The 14156-nt window shown below is 37.0% G+C and overlaps 1 protein-coding gene and 1 long non-coding RNA gene across 4 annotated transcripts in view; one reads left to right on the top strand and one right to left on the bottom strand.

Moving 5' to 3' along the window:
- Nucleotides 1-14156, top strand: part of LOC133638952 (uncharacterized) — a 94710-nt gene that overhangs the window by 9005 nt on the left and 71549 nt on the right. For both annotated transcript variants that reach the window (XR_009823708.1, XR_009823707.1), the window contains exon 2: nucleotides 13469-13592. This is a non-coding gene — a long non-coding RNA (uncharacterized LOC133638952). The remainder of the gene's footprint in view (nucleotides 1-13468; nucleotides 13593-14156) is intronic.
- The window catches only part of LOC133638951 (zinc finger and BTB domain-containing protein 7C), a 57671-nt gene that overhangs the window by 18606 nt on the left and 24909 nt on the right, over nucleotides 1-14156 (bottom strand). The window contains exon 1 of one of the 2 annotated variants that reach the window (XM_062031998.1): nucleotides 4220-4519. The exons of the other annotated variant lie outside the window; for it this stretch is intronic. The gene's annotated coding sequence lies outside the window, so the exon portion shown is untranslated. Of the gene's footprint in view, nucleotides 1-4219; nucleotides 4520-14156 lie in introns of those variants that run through there. 2 annotated transcript variants of the gene reach the window in all.

Raw genomic sequence — 14156 nt, 5'->3', positions numbered from 1 at the left:
GCCAGCGATCACACCAGTCGGAGTTTCCTCACTCATTTTTGCACTACCAACCCTCCGCCTTTTTAGGTAACCAGCCGCAGTAGGCAAAAGGAGCATGTATGGTCAAAATAACTCGCGTGATTAATCTACGTATGTACATAGTTTTTGTGACTAATCCCATGAGTTCATTTTTAATTTTCGACAGACCTAATTCAAACGTTTAACATGTCGATGAACTGAAATGAGTTTTATTGACCTTTTGTTGCAAGGCATACTTGATGGGCGTCAGAGCGAGAGCTGACAGGAACAGGAAATCAGACAAGTTCATATTGAAAACATATATTAAAGAGTGAAGTTAAAGTACCACTGATAGTCACACACACACTAGGTGTGGTGAAATTACCCTCTGTATTTGACCCATCCCCATGTTCACCCCCTGGGAGGTGAGGGGAGCAGTGAGCAGCAGCGGTGGCCGCGCTCTGGAATCATATTGATGATTTAACCCCCAATTCCAACATTTGATGCTGAGTGCCAAGCAGGGAGCCAATGGGTCCCATTTTTATAGTCTTTGGTATGACTCGGCCAGTTTCAGGGCGGACACTCTAACCACAAGGCCACTGAGCAGGTTTTTACAATATATTTTACAATATATTACAATGTATGTAGAATTTTAGATCAACATTTAGGTTCTTTCATTTGTGGGACGTAATCATTTGTGTCCCCAAAACCTCACCGAATACAAAAACAAAGAAAAAAATCTGTAAAACTTTGGGAAGATGGCTCCACTGCCAGAGGAGAGGCAGGGCCGGAAGGAAGTCGAACACACAAAGCCGTAAACTTTTCAAGCAGATTTTGAGTTGGCTACCTTCGGGTGTTGTTGTCGTATGATGTTTAACTGAACAAGGACATTCGAATCGTCGATTGTCTGCTCCTGCTTGATCGTGCAACGTTCGGATGCATCTGAAACTTTAAGCATTGTTTGGACTAATGTAGTGGTCCCCAAACTACGGCCCACGGACCAAATACGGCCCGCCAGCGTCCCAAAATAATAAAAATTATTATTATTATTATTTTTTACTCTGGACTTTTTGTATTTTTTTTTATTATTCTTTTTTTAATCTCTTCTGTCTAGCCCATTCATCAATCCATTTTGTACCGCTTGTTACTCTCTGGGCCTCTTAGCCGCTCAGGCAGATCATATTGTCTGAAAATACATTTTCCCATCGATTTTCGCGGCAAGTGCGCGCTCTTTCAGTCAATTAGTGCACGAGGGGAAAAAAAATTGCGAAATAGTCGGGGAAACGTAAAATAGATTCCGAGTGTAGTTTTTAAACATCAGTGGACATATGACTTTTTATTGTTCATTGTAAGGAGAAGGCAGTTTGTCTAATCTGCAAGGAGACAGATATATATATATGTATATGTATTTATTGTAGCAAATCAAATATATTAGAATATATCCAAAAATGTGGCATTTAAAAAAAAACAAAAAAACATATATATATATATATATATATATATATATATATATATATATATATATATATATATATATATATATATATATATATATATATATATATATATATATATATATATATATATATATATATATATATATATATATATATTTGATTTGCTACAATAAATACATATATATACACTACCGTTCAAAAGTTTGGGGTCACATTGAAATGTCCTTATTTTTTAAGGAAAAGCACTGTACTTTTCAATGAAGATAACTTTAAACTAGTCTTAACTTTAAAGAAATACACTCTATACATTGCTAATGTGGTAAATGACTATTCTAGCTGCAAATGTCTGGTTTTTGGTGCAATATCTTCATAGGTGTATAGAGGCCCATTTCCAGCAACTATCACTCCAGTGTTCTAATGGTACAATGTGTTTGCTCATTGGCTCAGAAGGCTAATTGATGATTAGAAAACCCTTGTGCAATCATGTTCACACATCTGAAAACAGTTTAGCTCCTTACAGAAGCTACAAAACTGACCTTCCTTTGAGCAGATTGAGTTTCTGGAGCATCACATTTGTGGGGTCAATTAAACGCTCAAAATGGCTAGAAAAAGAGAACTTTCATCTAAAACTCGACAGTCTATTCTTGTTCTTAGAAATGAAGGCTATTCCACAAAATTGTTTGGGTGACCCCAAACTTTTGAACGGTAGTGTATATATATATATATATATATATATATATATATATATATATATATATATATATATATATATATATATATATATATATATATATATATATATATATATATATATGTGTTTTTTGTTTTTTTTAAATGCCACATTTTTGGATTTTTTTAATCCAATGCGGCCCGCGGGTCAAAAAGTTTGGGGACCCCTGGATTAGAGCTTCTAAAACTCTTGTTTCTTTATGTCTTTAAAAAAATTTCTGCATCGCTGCCACCTACAGGACTTATGTAGAACAGCATATGAAAATCGTACAATGTATGAGCACAATAAGGATGTGTCACATTTGCTGGATGTGGTGGGGCACTGTCTCACTTGCCCCTAATGCAAAATGTCTTATGAGAATAATCATCTGTTCAGACCTTTAAGTCAACACCTGTCACCTCCTTCAGCACCATCCTCTCCTCCACATACTCCTCATCACGAGGTCGTAAGTGGTACCCGGCCCACAGTCCACAAATCAGCCAACCAAGGACTAAAGTAAAATGCCCTGTCAGACCGGTGTTGGAAATCATTACCGGGCCAACAACGTTGTCACACACATATCCTGCTTTTTGGCCTCTTACTGAAAGAACATTTAATATTATTTTAGCTTGTCGATGTAATGTATCCTGGAGCCACCTAGTTTGGAGGGTAACTTATTTTTTTAATTGTATTTTAATTTTTTTTTTACAAATTGCAACCAGTCGCATGTGTTTAAAAGTTACTTTTTGTGAGTTTAAGTTGAATGTAAAGCTGCTCATTTATCACACAAAGACTTTTACTTAACTTAATTAATATCCTAAGCCAAGGGTGTCAAATGTAAGGCCCGGGAGCCAGATCAGGCCCACGAACAGGTTCTATCCGGCCCGCGGGATGAGTTTGCTAAGTAGAAAAATTAACCTGACATTTTTTAATGAAAGAAACAGCTGTTCTAAATGTGTCCACTGGATGTCGCAAGAGCAATTCTTTGTATCTTTGTAGATAATGCTACATATGTACAAAATAAACCACATGATGTTAGTACATTAGTCAAGGAAAATGATCAAACTACACAAATAACATCCTGTAATTTGATTTCGATATACTTTTTTTATGGGTTTTTTTGATAGATTGAAAATGAACACCAATTAATTGACTGATGAACTTTATCACATAATTTATTCAGAAAATATAAATAACGACATAAAAAAAACATTATAATTTGTACATTTTCGGAATGTGCTTGTTCTATTTTTAAACAAAGAAATCAATCTGAAGTTGTCTTTATTTTTAAATCATCGTGCTGAGATTTTACTAGTTAGGCCCACTTGGGAGTAGATTTTTCTCCATGTGGCCCCCCCATCTAAAATGAGTTTGACACCCCTGTCCTACGCCCTTGTTTAGTGATTAATTTGCATGTAGTATGTTTGAGTCTGCAATTAAACACAGGATTTTTTTGGTTTGTGTTTGTACTAATGCTATGTTTTTATTTTTTAAATTTTCTTTAAAATGTATTTCTAAAACATATGTAAAATGAAAACATTTCTTCATTATTTTATTTCTTTTTTTTTACCATTTTTATTGATTTCTACCCGTCTTCATCCGTCTGATTACATGTATAAAAAACACCTTTATGACTAAAGTCATTTAAATTAAAAAATGTATGCTAATTATATTAATTATTTAAAATAAGGACAATGTGCGAAACAGTGTTAAACTCCAATTCTGCGTTTTCTTTAGGTTGAATGCAGTTTAAAGGAATAAAATACTGTTAGTGCGCATAAATGCTGAACAAGTCTGTTTTTATATATTTACAGGGAAATATTGTACATGTATTTATAGCGTGTCTTGTTCATTCAAAAGGGTTTTAGGATTAGAAAAACACAGGATAAGAAAATGAAATACAAGTCACAAACTTGTTTGCCCCCCGTCGAGGCGCCATGCAGAGCTTCATGTGAATAAAATACACACTAAGTGACGCACGTGCACGCTGTATCCCGAGCTCCATAAAGAAAACCAAATCCAAAAACATACACAAGTCTCATGTTCCGTCACCTACCTCAGTTGTTTGTGTAAAGTCCACACTAGTGAAAGGTTCTGGTGGTCCTGGCTTGACCTCTCAGCATGACCCCCGTCAATCGATTTGTATGCCAATCAATCAAACTCCCATTCATAAAAATGTACAAAAAAAGAGCCAGTGAGGGAAATCCAAAGCAGCCGAGGAGCGCAGGTTGTCGGGTCTGTGTGTGTGTGTGTGTGTGTGTGTGTGTTGAGAGTCAGTGTGTGTGAAGGCGAGCACGGGAGTCAGGTTGTGTGTGCTGAACGGAGCGCGGGAGGAAAAGGAAGGGAGGGCTGAACAGCAGAGCACTGCGCTGTGGAGATGTCGCACCGCTAGTTTTTATAGCAGGGTGGGTAGCTGCGAGATAATAATACCCCGTCCTCCTCCACAACACAAGTCAAAGTGCAGCGTGTAATAAGCCCCATGGCGCAGACACCCTCTGATTTAGGTCAGACAAAATGAATTTTTAGTTGTGTTCGAGGGACCGAGGGGCAAAGGAACTCCGAGAGGTTGTTTGGGGAGACCGAGGGAGGCGGGAGAGAAAATGTGGAAAACTATTTTGTCTTTTCACTGGGATGTCTGACAGCACGGCGGAGGAAACGCAACTTGCAATTTGGAGCTACTTTGTTGCACTTTAAAGAGGGACTGGGGGGGGAATTTTGCCCATCATTCACAATCTGTGTGTGAGACAAAAACACGTTTTTCTTTTTTTCATGCACTTTAGAGAATAAATGCGAGCAAAAGTTAGCCCATGGCAGTCGCTCTAATCTGCCTATAAAGCGCCTAAAAAAAAACATCCAAGGTTTTATAGACATCTTGTAAGTAGAGATGTTTGATATTATCGGCCGATAAGTGCTTTAAAATGTGATATCGGAAATTATCAGTATCGGTTTCAAAAAGTAAAATGTATGACTTTTTAAAACGCCGCTGTGTACACGGATGTAGGGAGAAGTACAGAGCGCCAATTAACCTTAAAGGCACTGCCTTTGCGTGCCGGCCCAATCACATAATATCTACGGCTTTTCACACACACAAGTGAATGCAAGGCATACTTGGTCAACAGCCATACAGGTCACACTGAGGGCAGCCGTATAAACAACTTTAACACTGTTACAAATATGCGCCACACGGTGAACCCACACCAAACAAGAATGACAAACACATTTTGGGAGAACATCCGCACCATAACACAACAGAACAAATACCCAGAACCCCTTTCAGCACTAACTCTTCCGGGACGCTACAGTATACACCCCCCGCTACTCCCCCCCACCCCCTCCCCCAACCCCAACCTCGCCCACCTCAACCTCCTCATGCTCTCTCAGGGAGAGCATGTCCCAAATTCCAAGCTGCTGTTTTGAGGCATGTTAAAAAAAATAATGCACTTTGTGACTTCAATAATAAATATGGCAGTGCCATGTTGGCATTTTTTTTCCATAACTTGAGTTGATTTATTTTGGAAAATCTTGTTACATTGTTTAATGCATCCTGCGGGGCATCACAACAAAATTAGGCATAATAATGTGTTAATTCCACGACTGTATATATCGGTATCGGTTGATATCAGAATCGGTAATTAAGAGTTGGACAATATCGGATATCGGCAAAAAGCCATTATCGGACATCTCTAGTTGTAAGTATATATATTATTAAATGATAAATGGGTTATACTTGTATAGCGCTTTTCTACCTTCAAGGTACTCAAAGCGCTTTGACAGTATTTCCACATTCACCCATTCACACCCACATACTGATGGCGGGAGCTGCCATGCAAGGCGCTAACCAGCAGCCATCAGGAGCAAGGGTGAAGTGTCTTGCCCAAGGACACAACGGACGTGACTAGGAAGGTAGAAGGTGGGAATTGAACCCCAGTAACCAGCAACACTCCGATTGCTGGCACAGCCACTCTACCAACTTCGCCACGCCGTCCCTAGACTTAGACTTAGACTTCCTTTTATTGTCATTCAAATTTCAACTTTACAGTACGGATAAGAACAAAATATCGTTGCATTAGCTCGTTGTAGTGCAGGATAAAAGAGTAATAAGGTGCAGATATAAATAAATAGATTACTGTACAGATGAATATATTGCACTTTTGCATATGCATCCACGTTTATGGATGTATGTTATATTGTCTTTATATTCCAGCGGGTTAATCGTTTTTGAGGGGAATTGAGGGGATTATTATGATGCGTTCAAGAGTCTTATGGCCTGAGGGAAGAAGCTGTTACAGAACCTGGAGGTTCTGCTACGGAGGCTGTGGAACCTCTTTCTAGAGTCCAGCAGTGAAAACAGTCCTTGGTGGGGGTGGGAGGAGTCTCTACAGATTTTCTGAGCCTTGGTCAGGCAGCGGCTTTTTTCGGATTTCCCGTCCTCTCCACTCTCTGCAGAGACTTCCAGTCTGAGGCAGGCTCCAATCCTGGAGCCTGCAGTAATGTAATGTAATGTTGTAACGGGCACATTACTATCTATCTATCTATCTATCTATCTATCTATCTATCTATCTATCTATCTATCTATCTATCTATCTATCTATCTATCTATCTATCTATCTATCTATCTATCTATCTATCTATCTATCTATCTATCTATCTATCTATCTATCTATCTATCTATCTATCTATCTATCTATCTATCTATCTATCTATCTATCTATCTATCTATCTGTCTAATAACATGCAATATTTACGTATTTTTCTCCTTTTAATTTCAAAAAACGCATCACAACTTCCGCTTTTTCCTTCAACAAGGTCACTGGTTACTACTCACTGCAGACTTCATGAGAGCCAACAAACATAATAAAACATCACTTCCGGTACAATGTCTGCTCTCACTGGGATGCCGACTGTTAGAATTTTGATATATTCCCGTTGAGATGAGGAATGACCCATAATCCTCGCAAAGAAAAAAATGTGGGTGGAACAAAGCATCTTTTCAGGTCTTTTTTTTTTTTTTGCCATACATCAATAAACGTGGATGCATATGCAAAAGTGCAATATATTTATCTGTACAGTAATCTATTTATTTATATCTCCACCTTATTGCTCTTTTATACTGCACTATTATGAGCTAATGCAACGAAATGTTCTTATTTGTACTGTAAAGTTCAAATTTGAATGACAATAAAAGGAAGTCGAAGTCTCTCGTCTAGTCTAAGTCTAAGTTGGCTGTGAAAGTTGACCAAGTTTTCAGTTTGTGTCCACATCATTTTACTATCCAGGTGAGAGTTCTGATTTATAATCTACATTTACCTTTTACGAGTTTCTGTGCGATAAAGCAGCTTAGCCAACCTTAGTCAACCTCTCTGATCAATGCGCAGCTAAATGTAGGTCCTTAACATTAGCATTTATAATAACAATGTCACTAACACTTGGTTGATATTCAGGTCAAATGGAGTGTTGTTGGCGCTTTTTGAATGGTTATTTATTGGGTTTTATGGTCTAATTAGATGCAAGTGGACTTTTATTCACGTTTATTTACTAGTTAGAATGCATAAAAAAAACGTGTGCTTGTCTTACAAAAGGATTGTGAATTATTATAAGTGCAGATCCCCTTTAAGGCAGCGTTATGTAAAATCAAAGGTGTGCTTATTTAATTAAATAAAAGTTTTATACTCTGTACTTGTTCCTACAAAGAAAAGAACAAGTGAATCAAACCAGGGTTATCAAGGCTCTTACACCATTAGGCTAACATGAAGTCGAGTTAATGAATGAAATATTCTAATTCATTTCATTTTCAACTAAAATCACATTTGAACCTTCTGGCAGAATTTCCTGTACTTCTTTGTTAGCAGGTCACGTGTTGGTGTGGCCGTTGGTTGCCAGGAAGAAACGTTGGACATCAACGTATTTTGAAACGTTGTTTCAAGGTCATTTTTAAAGGACATGTATTGTATCAATGTCCTGTGCCTGCTGGGACAGTAATGTAATTACTTGCTTGCATGTTTCAAATTAACTTTAAAAAGAGCCCAATATTTGGACACTAATTCAATTGTATTGTTAGAATGCCATAGACAAACATTTTTTGTAAATGCTTTACTTGAATGAACGTCATTTATTTGTTGAACAGTTTTATCTAAAGTCCTTTCAGGGTGAATTATAAAGTCATCTTTGCACTGACTTATGCATTGGACTGATCACTGACCGTCTAACAACCCATCTACGGCTAATGTGCGGTCAAAATATTGTTTATACAAGATCAATGTAACACTTGTTTGTGATTATTCACATATGTTAACGCATTAACTTTGACAGCGCTGGTAAAAAAAATACTGCATATCATCGCTGTCCAATTAAAAGAATGTATATCTCAATTTTGTGATTTGCTACAATAAATACAACTTACTTATAACTTTTATTTGGCCAAAAAGGACATTTTTAAATAAAGGTTTTTAATTGGACAGCCAATCTACGCTTGTTTAAAAATGAATCATAAGGTGTATGAGTTACAAACAGTAGATATTGAAGTAAATGATTGCTCTGTATTAAGTATAACAAAACACTGGGATAGGAAATATGTTATATTACATTTATTTGGGTAGAAATTAGGGCTGTCAAATAGGGATGTCCGATAATATGGGACTGCCGATAAATGCTTTAAAATGTAATATCGGAAATTATCGGTATCGGTTTCAAAATTATCGGTATCGGTTTCATAAAGTAAAATGTATGACTTTTTAAAATGCCGCTGTGTACACGGACGTACGGAGAGGTACAGAGCGCCAATAAACCTTAAAGGCACATCCTTTGCGTGCCGGCCCAGTCACATAATATTTACGGCTCTTCACACACACAAGTGAATGCAAGCCATACTTGGTCAACAGCCATACAGGTCACACTGAGGGTGGCCGTATAAACAACTTTAACAAGGTTACAAATATGCGCCACACTGTGAACCCACACCAAACAAGAATGACAAACACATTTCGGGAGAACATCCGCACCGTCACACAACATAAACACAACAGAACAAATACCCAGAACCCCTTGCAGCACTACCTCTTCCGGGACGCTACAATATACACCCCCCGCTAATATTTATGGTTCCTACATTATATATCAATATAGATCAATACAGTCTGCATGATTGTATTTCTTTATGACAAAAAAACAAAAAAATAAACAAAAAAATACCATCAACCCCCGTGGGACAAATTTTCAAGCGTTGACCGGTCCGCAGCTACAAAAAGGTTGGGGACCACTGGTTTAATGCATCCAGCGGGGCATCACAACAAAATTAGGCATAATAATGTGTTAATTCCATGACTGTATATATCGATATCGGTTGATATTGGAATCTGTAATTAAGAGTTGGACAATATCGGAATATCGGATATCGGCAAAAAAGCCATTATCGGACATCTCTACTGTCAAACAATTAAAATATTTAATCGGGATTAATCGCATTTTGTTCATAGTTAACTCAAAATTAATATAATATAAAATAATTTATATAATTTTTCATCATGAATAAGTGTACCCTGGACAGATCATTTTTAAGTTTTAACACCATGAACAGACAATGAATTTGCTTTAATGAAACGTCTTTTAAACATTATGGTTTATTAAACATCTCAAGACAAAAAGGACAAACATGATTTAATAACAATTAAAAAAAAAAATTGTATAGCATGTTCTATATGTTATAGTTATTTGAATGACTCTTACCATAATATGTTACGTTAACATACCAGGCACGTTCTCAGTTGGTTATTTATGCGTCATATAACGTACACTTATTCAGCCTGTTGTTCACTATTCTTTACTTATTTTAAATTGCCTTTCAAATGTCTATTCTTGGTATTGGATTTTATCAATTAAGTTTCCCCAAAAAATGCGACTTATACTCTAGTGCAGGGGTGTCCAAAGTGCGGCCCGGGGGCCATTTGCGGCCCGCAGCTAATTGTTTACCGGCCCGCCACACATTCTGGAAATGCTATTGCAAAAATTAAAAAACATTTAAAAAAGTGGAATGAGGTGAAATCTAACTAGAAAAAGTTGCAATGTTGACACAAAGCTACCATGCAGGCCTTTTTTCTTCTTTTGTCTATCTTTCTTTTTTCTTTTTTTGCCATTGCTCCAAAAAAATTTAAAAAATCAATGTTATAATGAATTATTGACCTATTCAAGGCTCCAATTAATTTCAAATATTTCACTTTAAAATGTTTTATGTGGGAAATATTGCATATATTGTGTGGTTGCCATACAAAAACATTAACTATTTACTTGACAAAAGAGCATAAAACAAACAAAATAATAGTTCAAACGTAAAATCGACAGATATATCTGAAGTTGAGCTCGTAACTTAAGTGTTGAAAGTAAAAAAAAAACTAATAAAAATGTATCACTTTCTGAGTGGGGCACCTTTTGGATCCCAAATATATTTAATGGGATTTTATTTATCTTTTCACTGTGATTACTCAAAAATAATAATGAATTAAAATCAATGGTGTCCTGCATTATTGATATTTTTAAGGCTGTAATTACTTCACATCAAACATTGCTTTCTGAATGTTTTGGGCAGTGGGGGAAATACTGCATATTTGTAAATAAATAAATGATAAATGGGTTATACTTGTATAGCGCTTTTCTACCTTCAAGGTACTCAAAGCGCTTTGACAGTATTTCCACATTTACCCATTCACACACACATTCACACACTGATGGCGGGAGCTGCCATGCAAGGCGCTAACCAGCAGCCATCAGAGGCAAAGGGTGAAGTGTCTTGCCCAAGGACACAACGGACATGACTAGGAAGGTAGAAGGTGGGGATTGAACCCCAGTAACCAGCAACACTCCGATTGCTGGCACAGCCACTCTACCAACTTCGCCACGCCGTCCCTATCCATATTTCAGTTTTATTATAAAAAACTAAGTTGTCTTTGACAGGAAAGGCATAAAACCTTTTTGTTTTTTTAAACTTTGTATCAACCTGAAGTTAATATACTGTACAGATTTACTGTAAGCGTTATATAAATAAAAAAATAATAATTTGACTTGTTTTTAACATTTTAATGACTTAGACCAGGGTTGTCAAACGTACGGCCCGAGGGCCGGATCAGGCCCGCGGACAGGTTTTATCCGGCCCGCGGGATGACTTTGCTAAGTATAAAAATTAACCTGAAATTTTTGAATGAAAGAAACATCTGTTCTAAATGTGGCCACTGGATGTCGCAATAGCAATTATTTGTATCTTTGTAGATGATGCTATATATGTACAAAATAAACCACATGGTGTTAGTGCACCAGTCGAGGAAAATGATCAAACTACATAAATAACATCCTGTAATTTGATTTTGATGTACATTTTTTATCTTGATAGATTGAAAATCAACACCAAGGAGTTGACTGATGAACATTATCACATAATTTATTCAGAAAATATAAATAACGACAAATAAAGATAGAATACTATTAACCGCAAAATGTAAGTGTAAAACCCAACAACATTATGATTATTACAATTTCAGAATGTGCTTGTTCTATTTTTAAACAAAGAAAACCATACCATCTGAAGTCTTTATTTTTAAGTTATCGTGCCGGGATTTTACCAGTCCGGCCCACTGGGGTGTAGATTTTTCTCCATGTGGCCCCCGATCTAAAATGAGTTTGACACCCCTGACTTAGACCCTTTATGGTCCCCGGGAGCCCTAAAGGTAAAAAACAAACAAAATCCATATATTTTGTTATGGTTTGAAAATTAAAAATATCAAAATGGCCCCCGCATGCTTTAATTTTTCCGTATGCGGCCCTCAGTGGAAAAAGTTTGGACACCCTTGCTCTAGTGTGACTTATATATGTTTTTTTCCTTCTTTATTATGCATTTTCGGCCGGTGCGATTTATAATCCGAAAAATACGGTATATACTGTTTGAAAAAAGCCCCGTCCGAAAGTCATAGTACATTTTTCACCCTGCCTCTTAAAATAATCGGAATCGAGAATCGTTGGAAACCTGAACCAAAACGAGGAACCAGAATCGGCATCGTCCAAGTGTCAAAAAAATCAATACAATCCCTCCACCCACCATTTATTAATGATACCCACCCACCATGTTGCATCATGTAAATCAGGGGTGTCCAAAGTGCGGCCGGGGGCCATTTGCGGCCCGCAGGTCATTTTTTAACGGCCCCACGGCACATTTTAAAAATACGATTGAAAAAAAGAAAAAACATTAAAAGTGGTATTTAAAGAGCAAACAGGTGAAATGTAACAAGAAAATGTAGCAATGTTTACTCTAATCACACAAAGCTGCCATTTAGGCTGTTTCTTTCTTTAAAAAATAATAATGGATCAAAATCAATGTCATTATGAATTATTGACCTATTCAAGGCTCCAATTACGTCACATTAAATATTTTGAGATATTTTTTGGGGAAAATGTTGCATATTTTGTGTTTGCCATGTAAAAAAACGAGCTGTTTTTTTAAAAGAAGGGCCTAAAACAAACAAACAAAAAATATAAACAACAATAAAACTTATAATTGACAGATAAATCTGAAGTTGATCTCGAGATTATTGTGTTAAAAGTAAACAGTAAAAAAAAAAAAATTATAATTTATTTTTTAACACTTTAATGAGTAGGAACCTTTTGGATCCCCTACAATTTTAGTGTGATTAGTTTTTAAGTGTCATTGCTCAAAAAATAATAATGAATTAAAATCAATGGTGTTATGAGTTATTGACCTTTTTAAGGCTCCAATTATTATATAATCTCAAATATCCCACTTAAAAATTTTATTGGGTGAAAATATTGCATATTTTGTGTTTTTTTTCATTAAAAAAAAGGATTTTCTTTGACAAAAAAAGCATACAATTTAAATCTTAATTGTTTTTTATATTGACAGATAGACCTAATGTTGATCTAGAGATTTAAAAACTTGAATAATAACACAAATAATAATACTGAATAATGATACATTTTTTATATTTTTTGGACCAAAACCCTTTGGGGTCCCCGGGATCAAGCCTGAGTGGAAGCCTAAATGTATATTTTTTATACATATATTGTATTGGTTTTTAAAAATATATATATCAAAATGGCCCCTGCTAGCTTTGATTTTTCAATGTGCGGCCCTCAGTGGAAAAAGTTTGGACACCCCTGATGTAAATGAATAGAAAGATATACACTTCAGGAAAGTGGCCGTAATACATTCATTGCATTAAGAAGTGATGGTGCATGTAATCCTGCAGAGCAGAGTGGGGGAGTGGAATGTCGTGAGTGTGTCCTAAGGTATTTATTTTTCCCCTAACAGGACTCATGACACACGATGAACGTTGTCCAGTTGGCCTAAAAAACACACAAGAAGACGAAGGAGCCCACTTCCCCTCCTCTGCGGAGACAACACAGACCCGAGCGGACCGCAGCCCGTCCTCTTGGTGAGTGACACTGTTTTGCACGGGGTGAGCGCTATGCAGCCAGCACACACTGGCATCCAGTATATATAAACGGGGGTTAGCCACTAACTGCTAGCAGGCCGGCCAGACGGCCAGGAAAACAACATTCATCCTATAAGATGGACCCCGGCTATTTCTTGAGCAGCCGCTGGCGTCATAGCAACAGGCCTGTAAGTGGCACCTGTGTCGAGGGCTTTGTGATGAAGGCTGGTGGACTTCCAGGGGGCTGTGACTGACACCCACTGGGGGTTTTAATGGCGTTGTTCACTTGGTTACACACCATTAACGTGCTATGAGGTAGCAACAAAGCAGCCATTGTTACTCCTGTATAAGGGGAGGAGTTTAGGATTAACAAAGTCATTATTGCTCAATTTCACTCATGACCGCCATGTTCTCCTAACCTCAGCATCCTGGGTTTCATCGCGGAGATCATGTGACACGACCCCATGGCTTTATTTAACCAGAACTTAACCCGATATAAAGCTTGGAAGAGGTAAGCCTGGCCAGCATCTATGTGCATAAAACGTAAGTGCGTTATATAATCAA

The sequence above is a fragment of the Entelurus aequoreus genome, linkage group LG21 (genome assembly GCF_033978785.1).
Source record: "Entelurus aequoreus isolate RoL-2023_Sb linkage group LG21, RoL_Eaeq_v1.1, whole genome shotgun sequence".
NCBI lineage: Eukaryota > Metazoa > Chordata > Actinopteri > Syngnathiformes > Syngnathidae > Entelurus > Entelurus aequoreus.
Note: the sequence above shows the minus strand (reverse complement) of the source record. Positions and strands in the feature narration are given on the sequence as shown.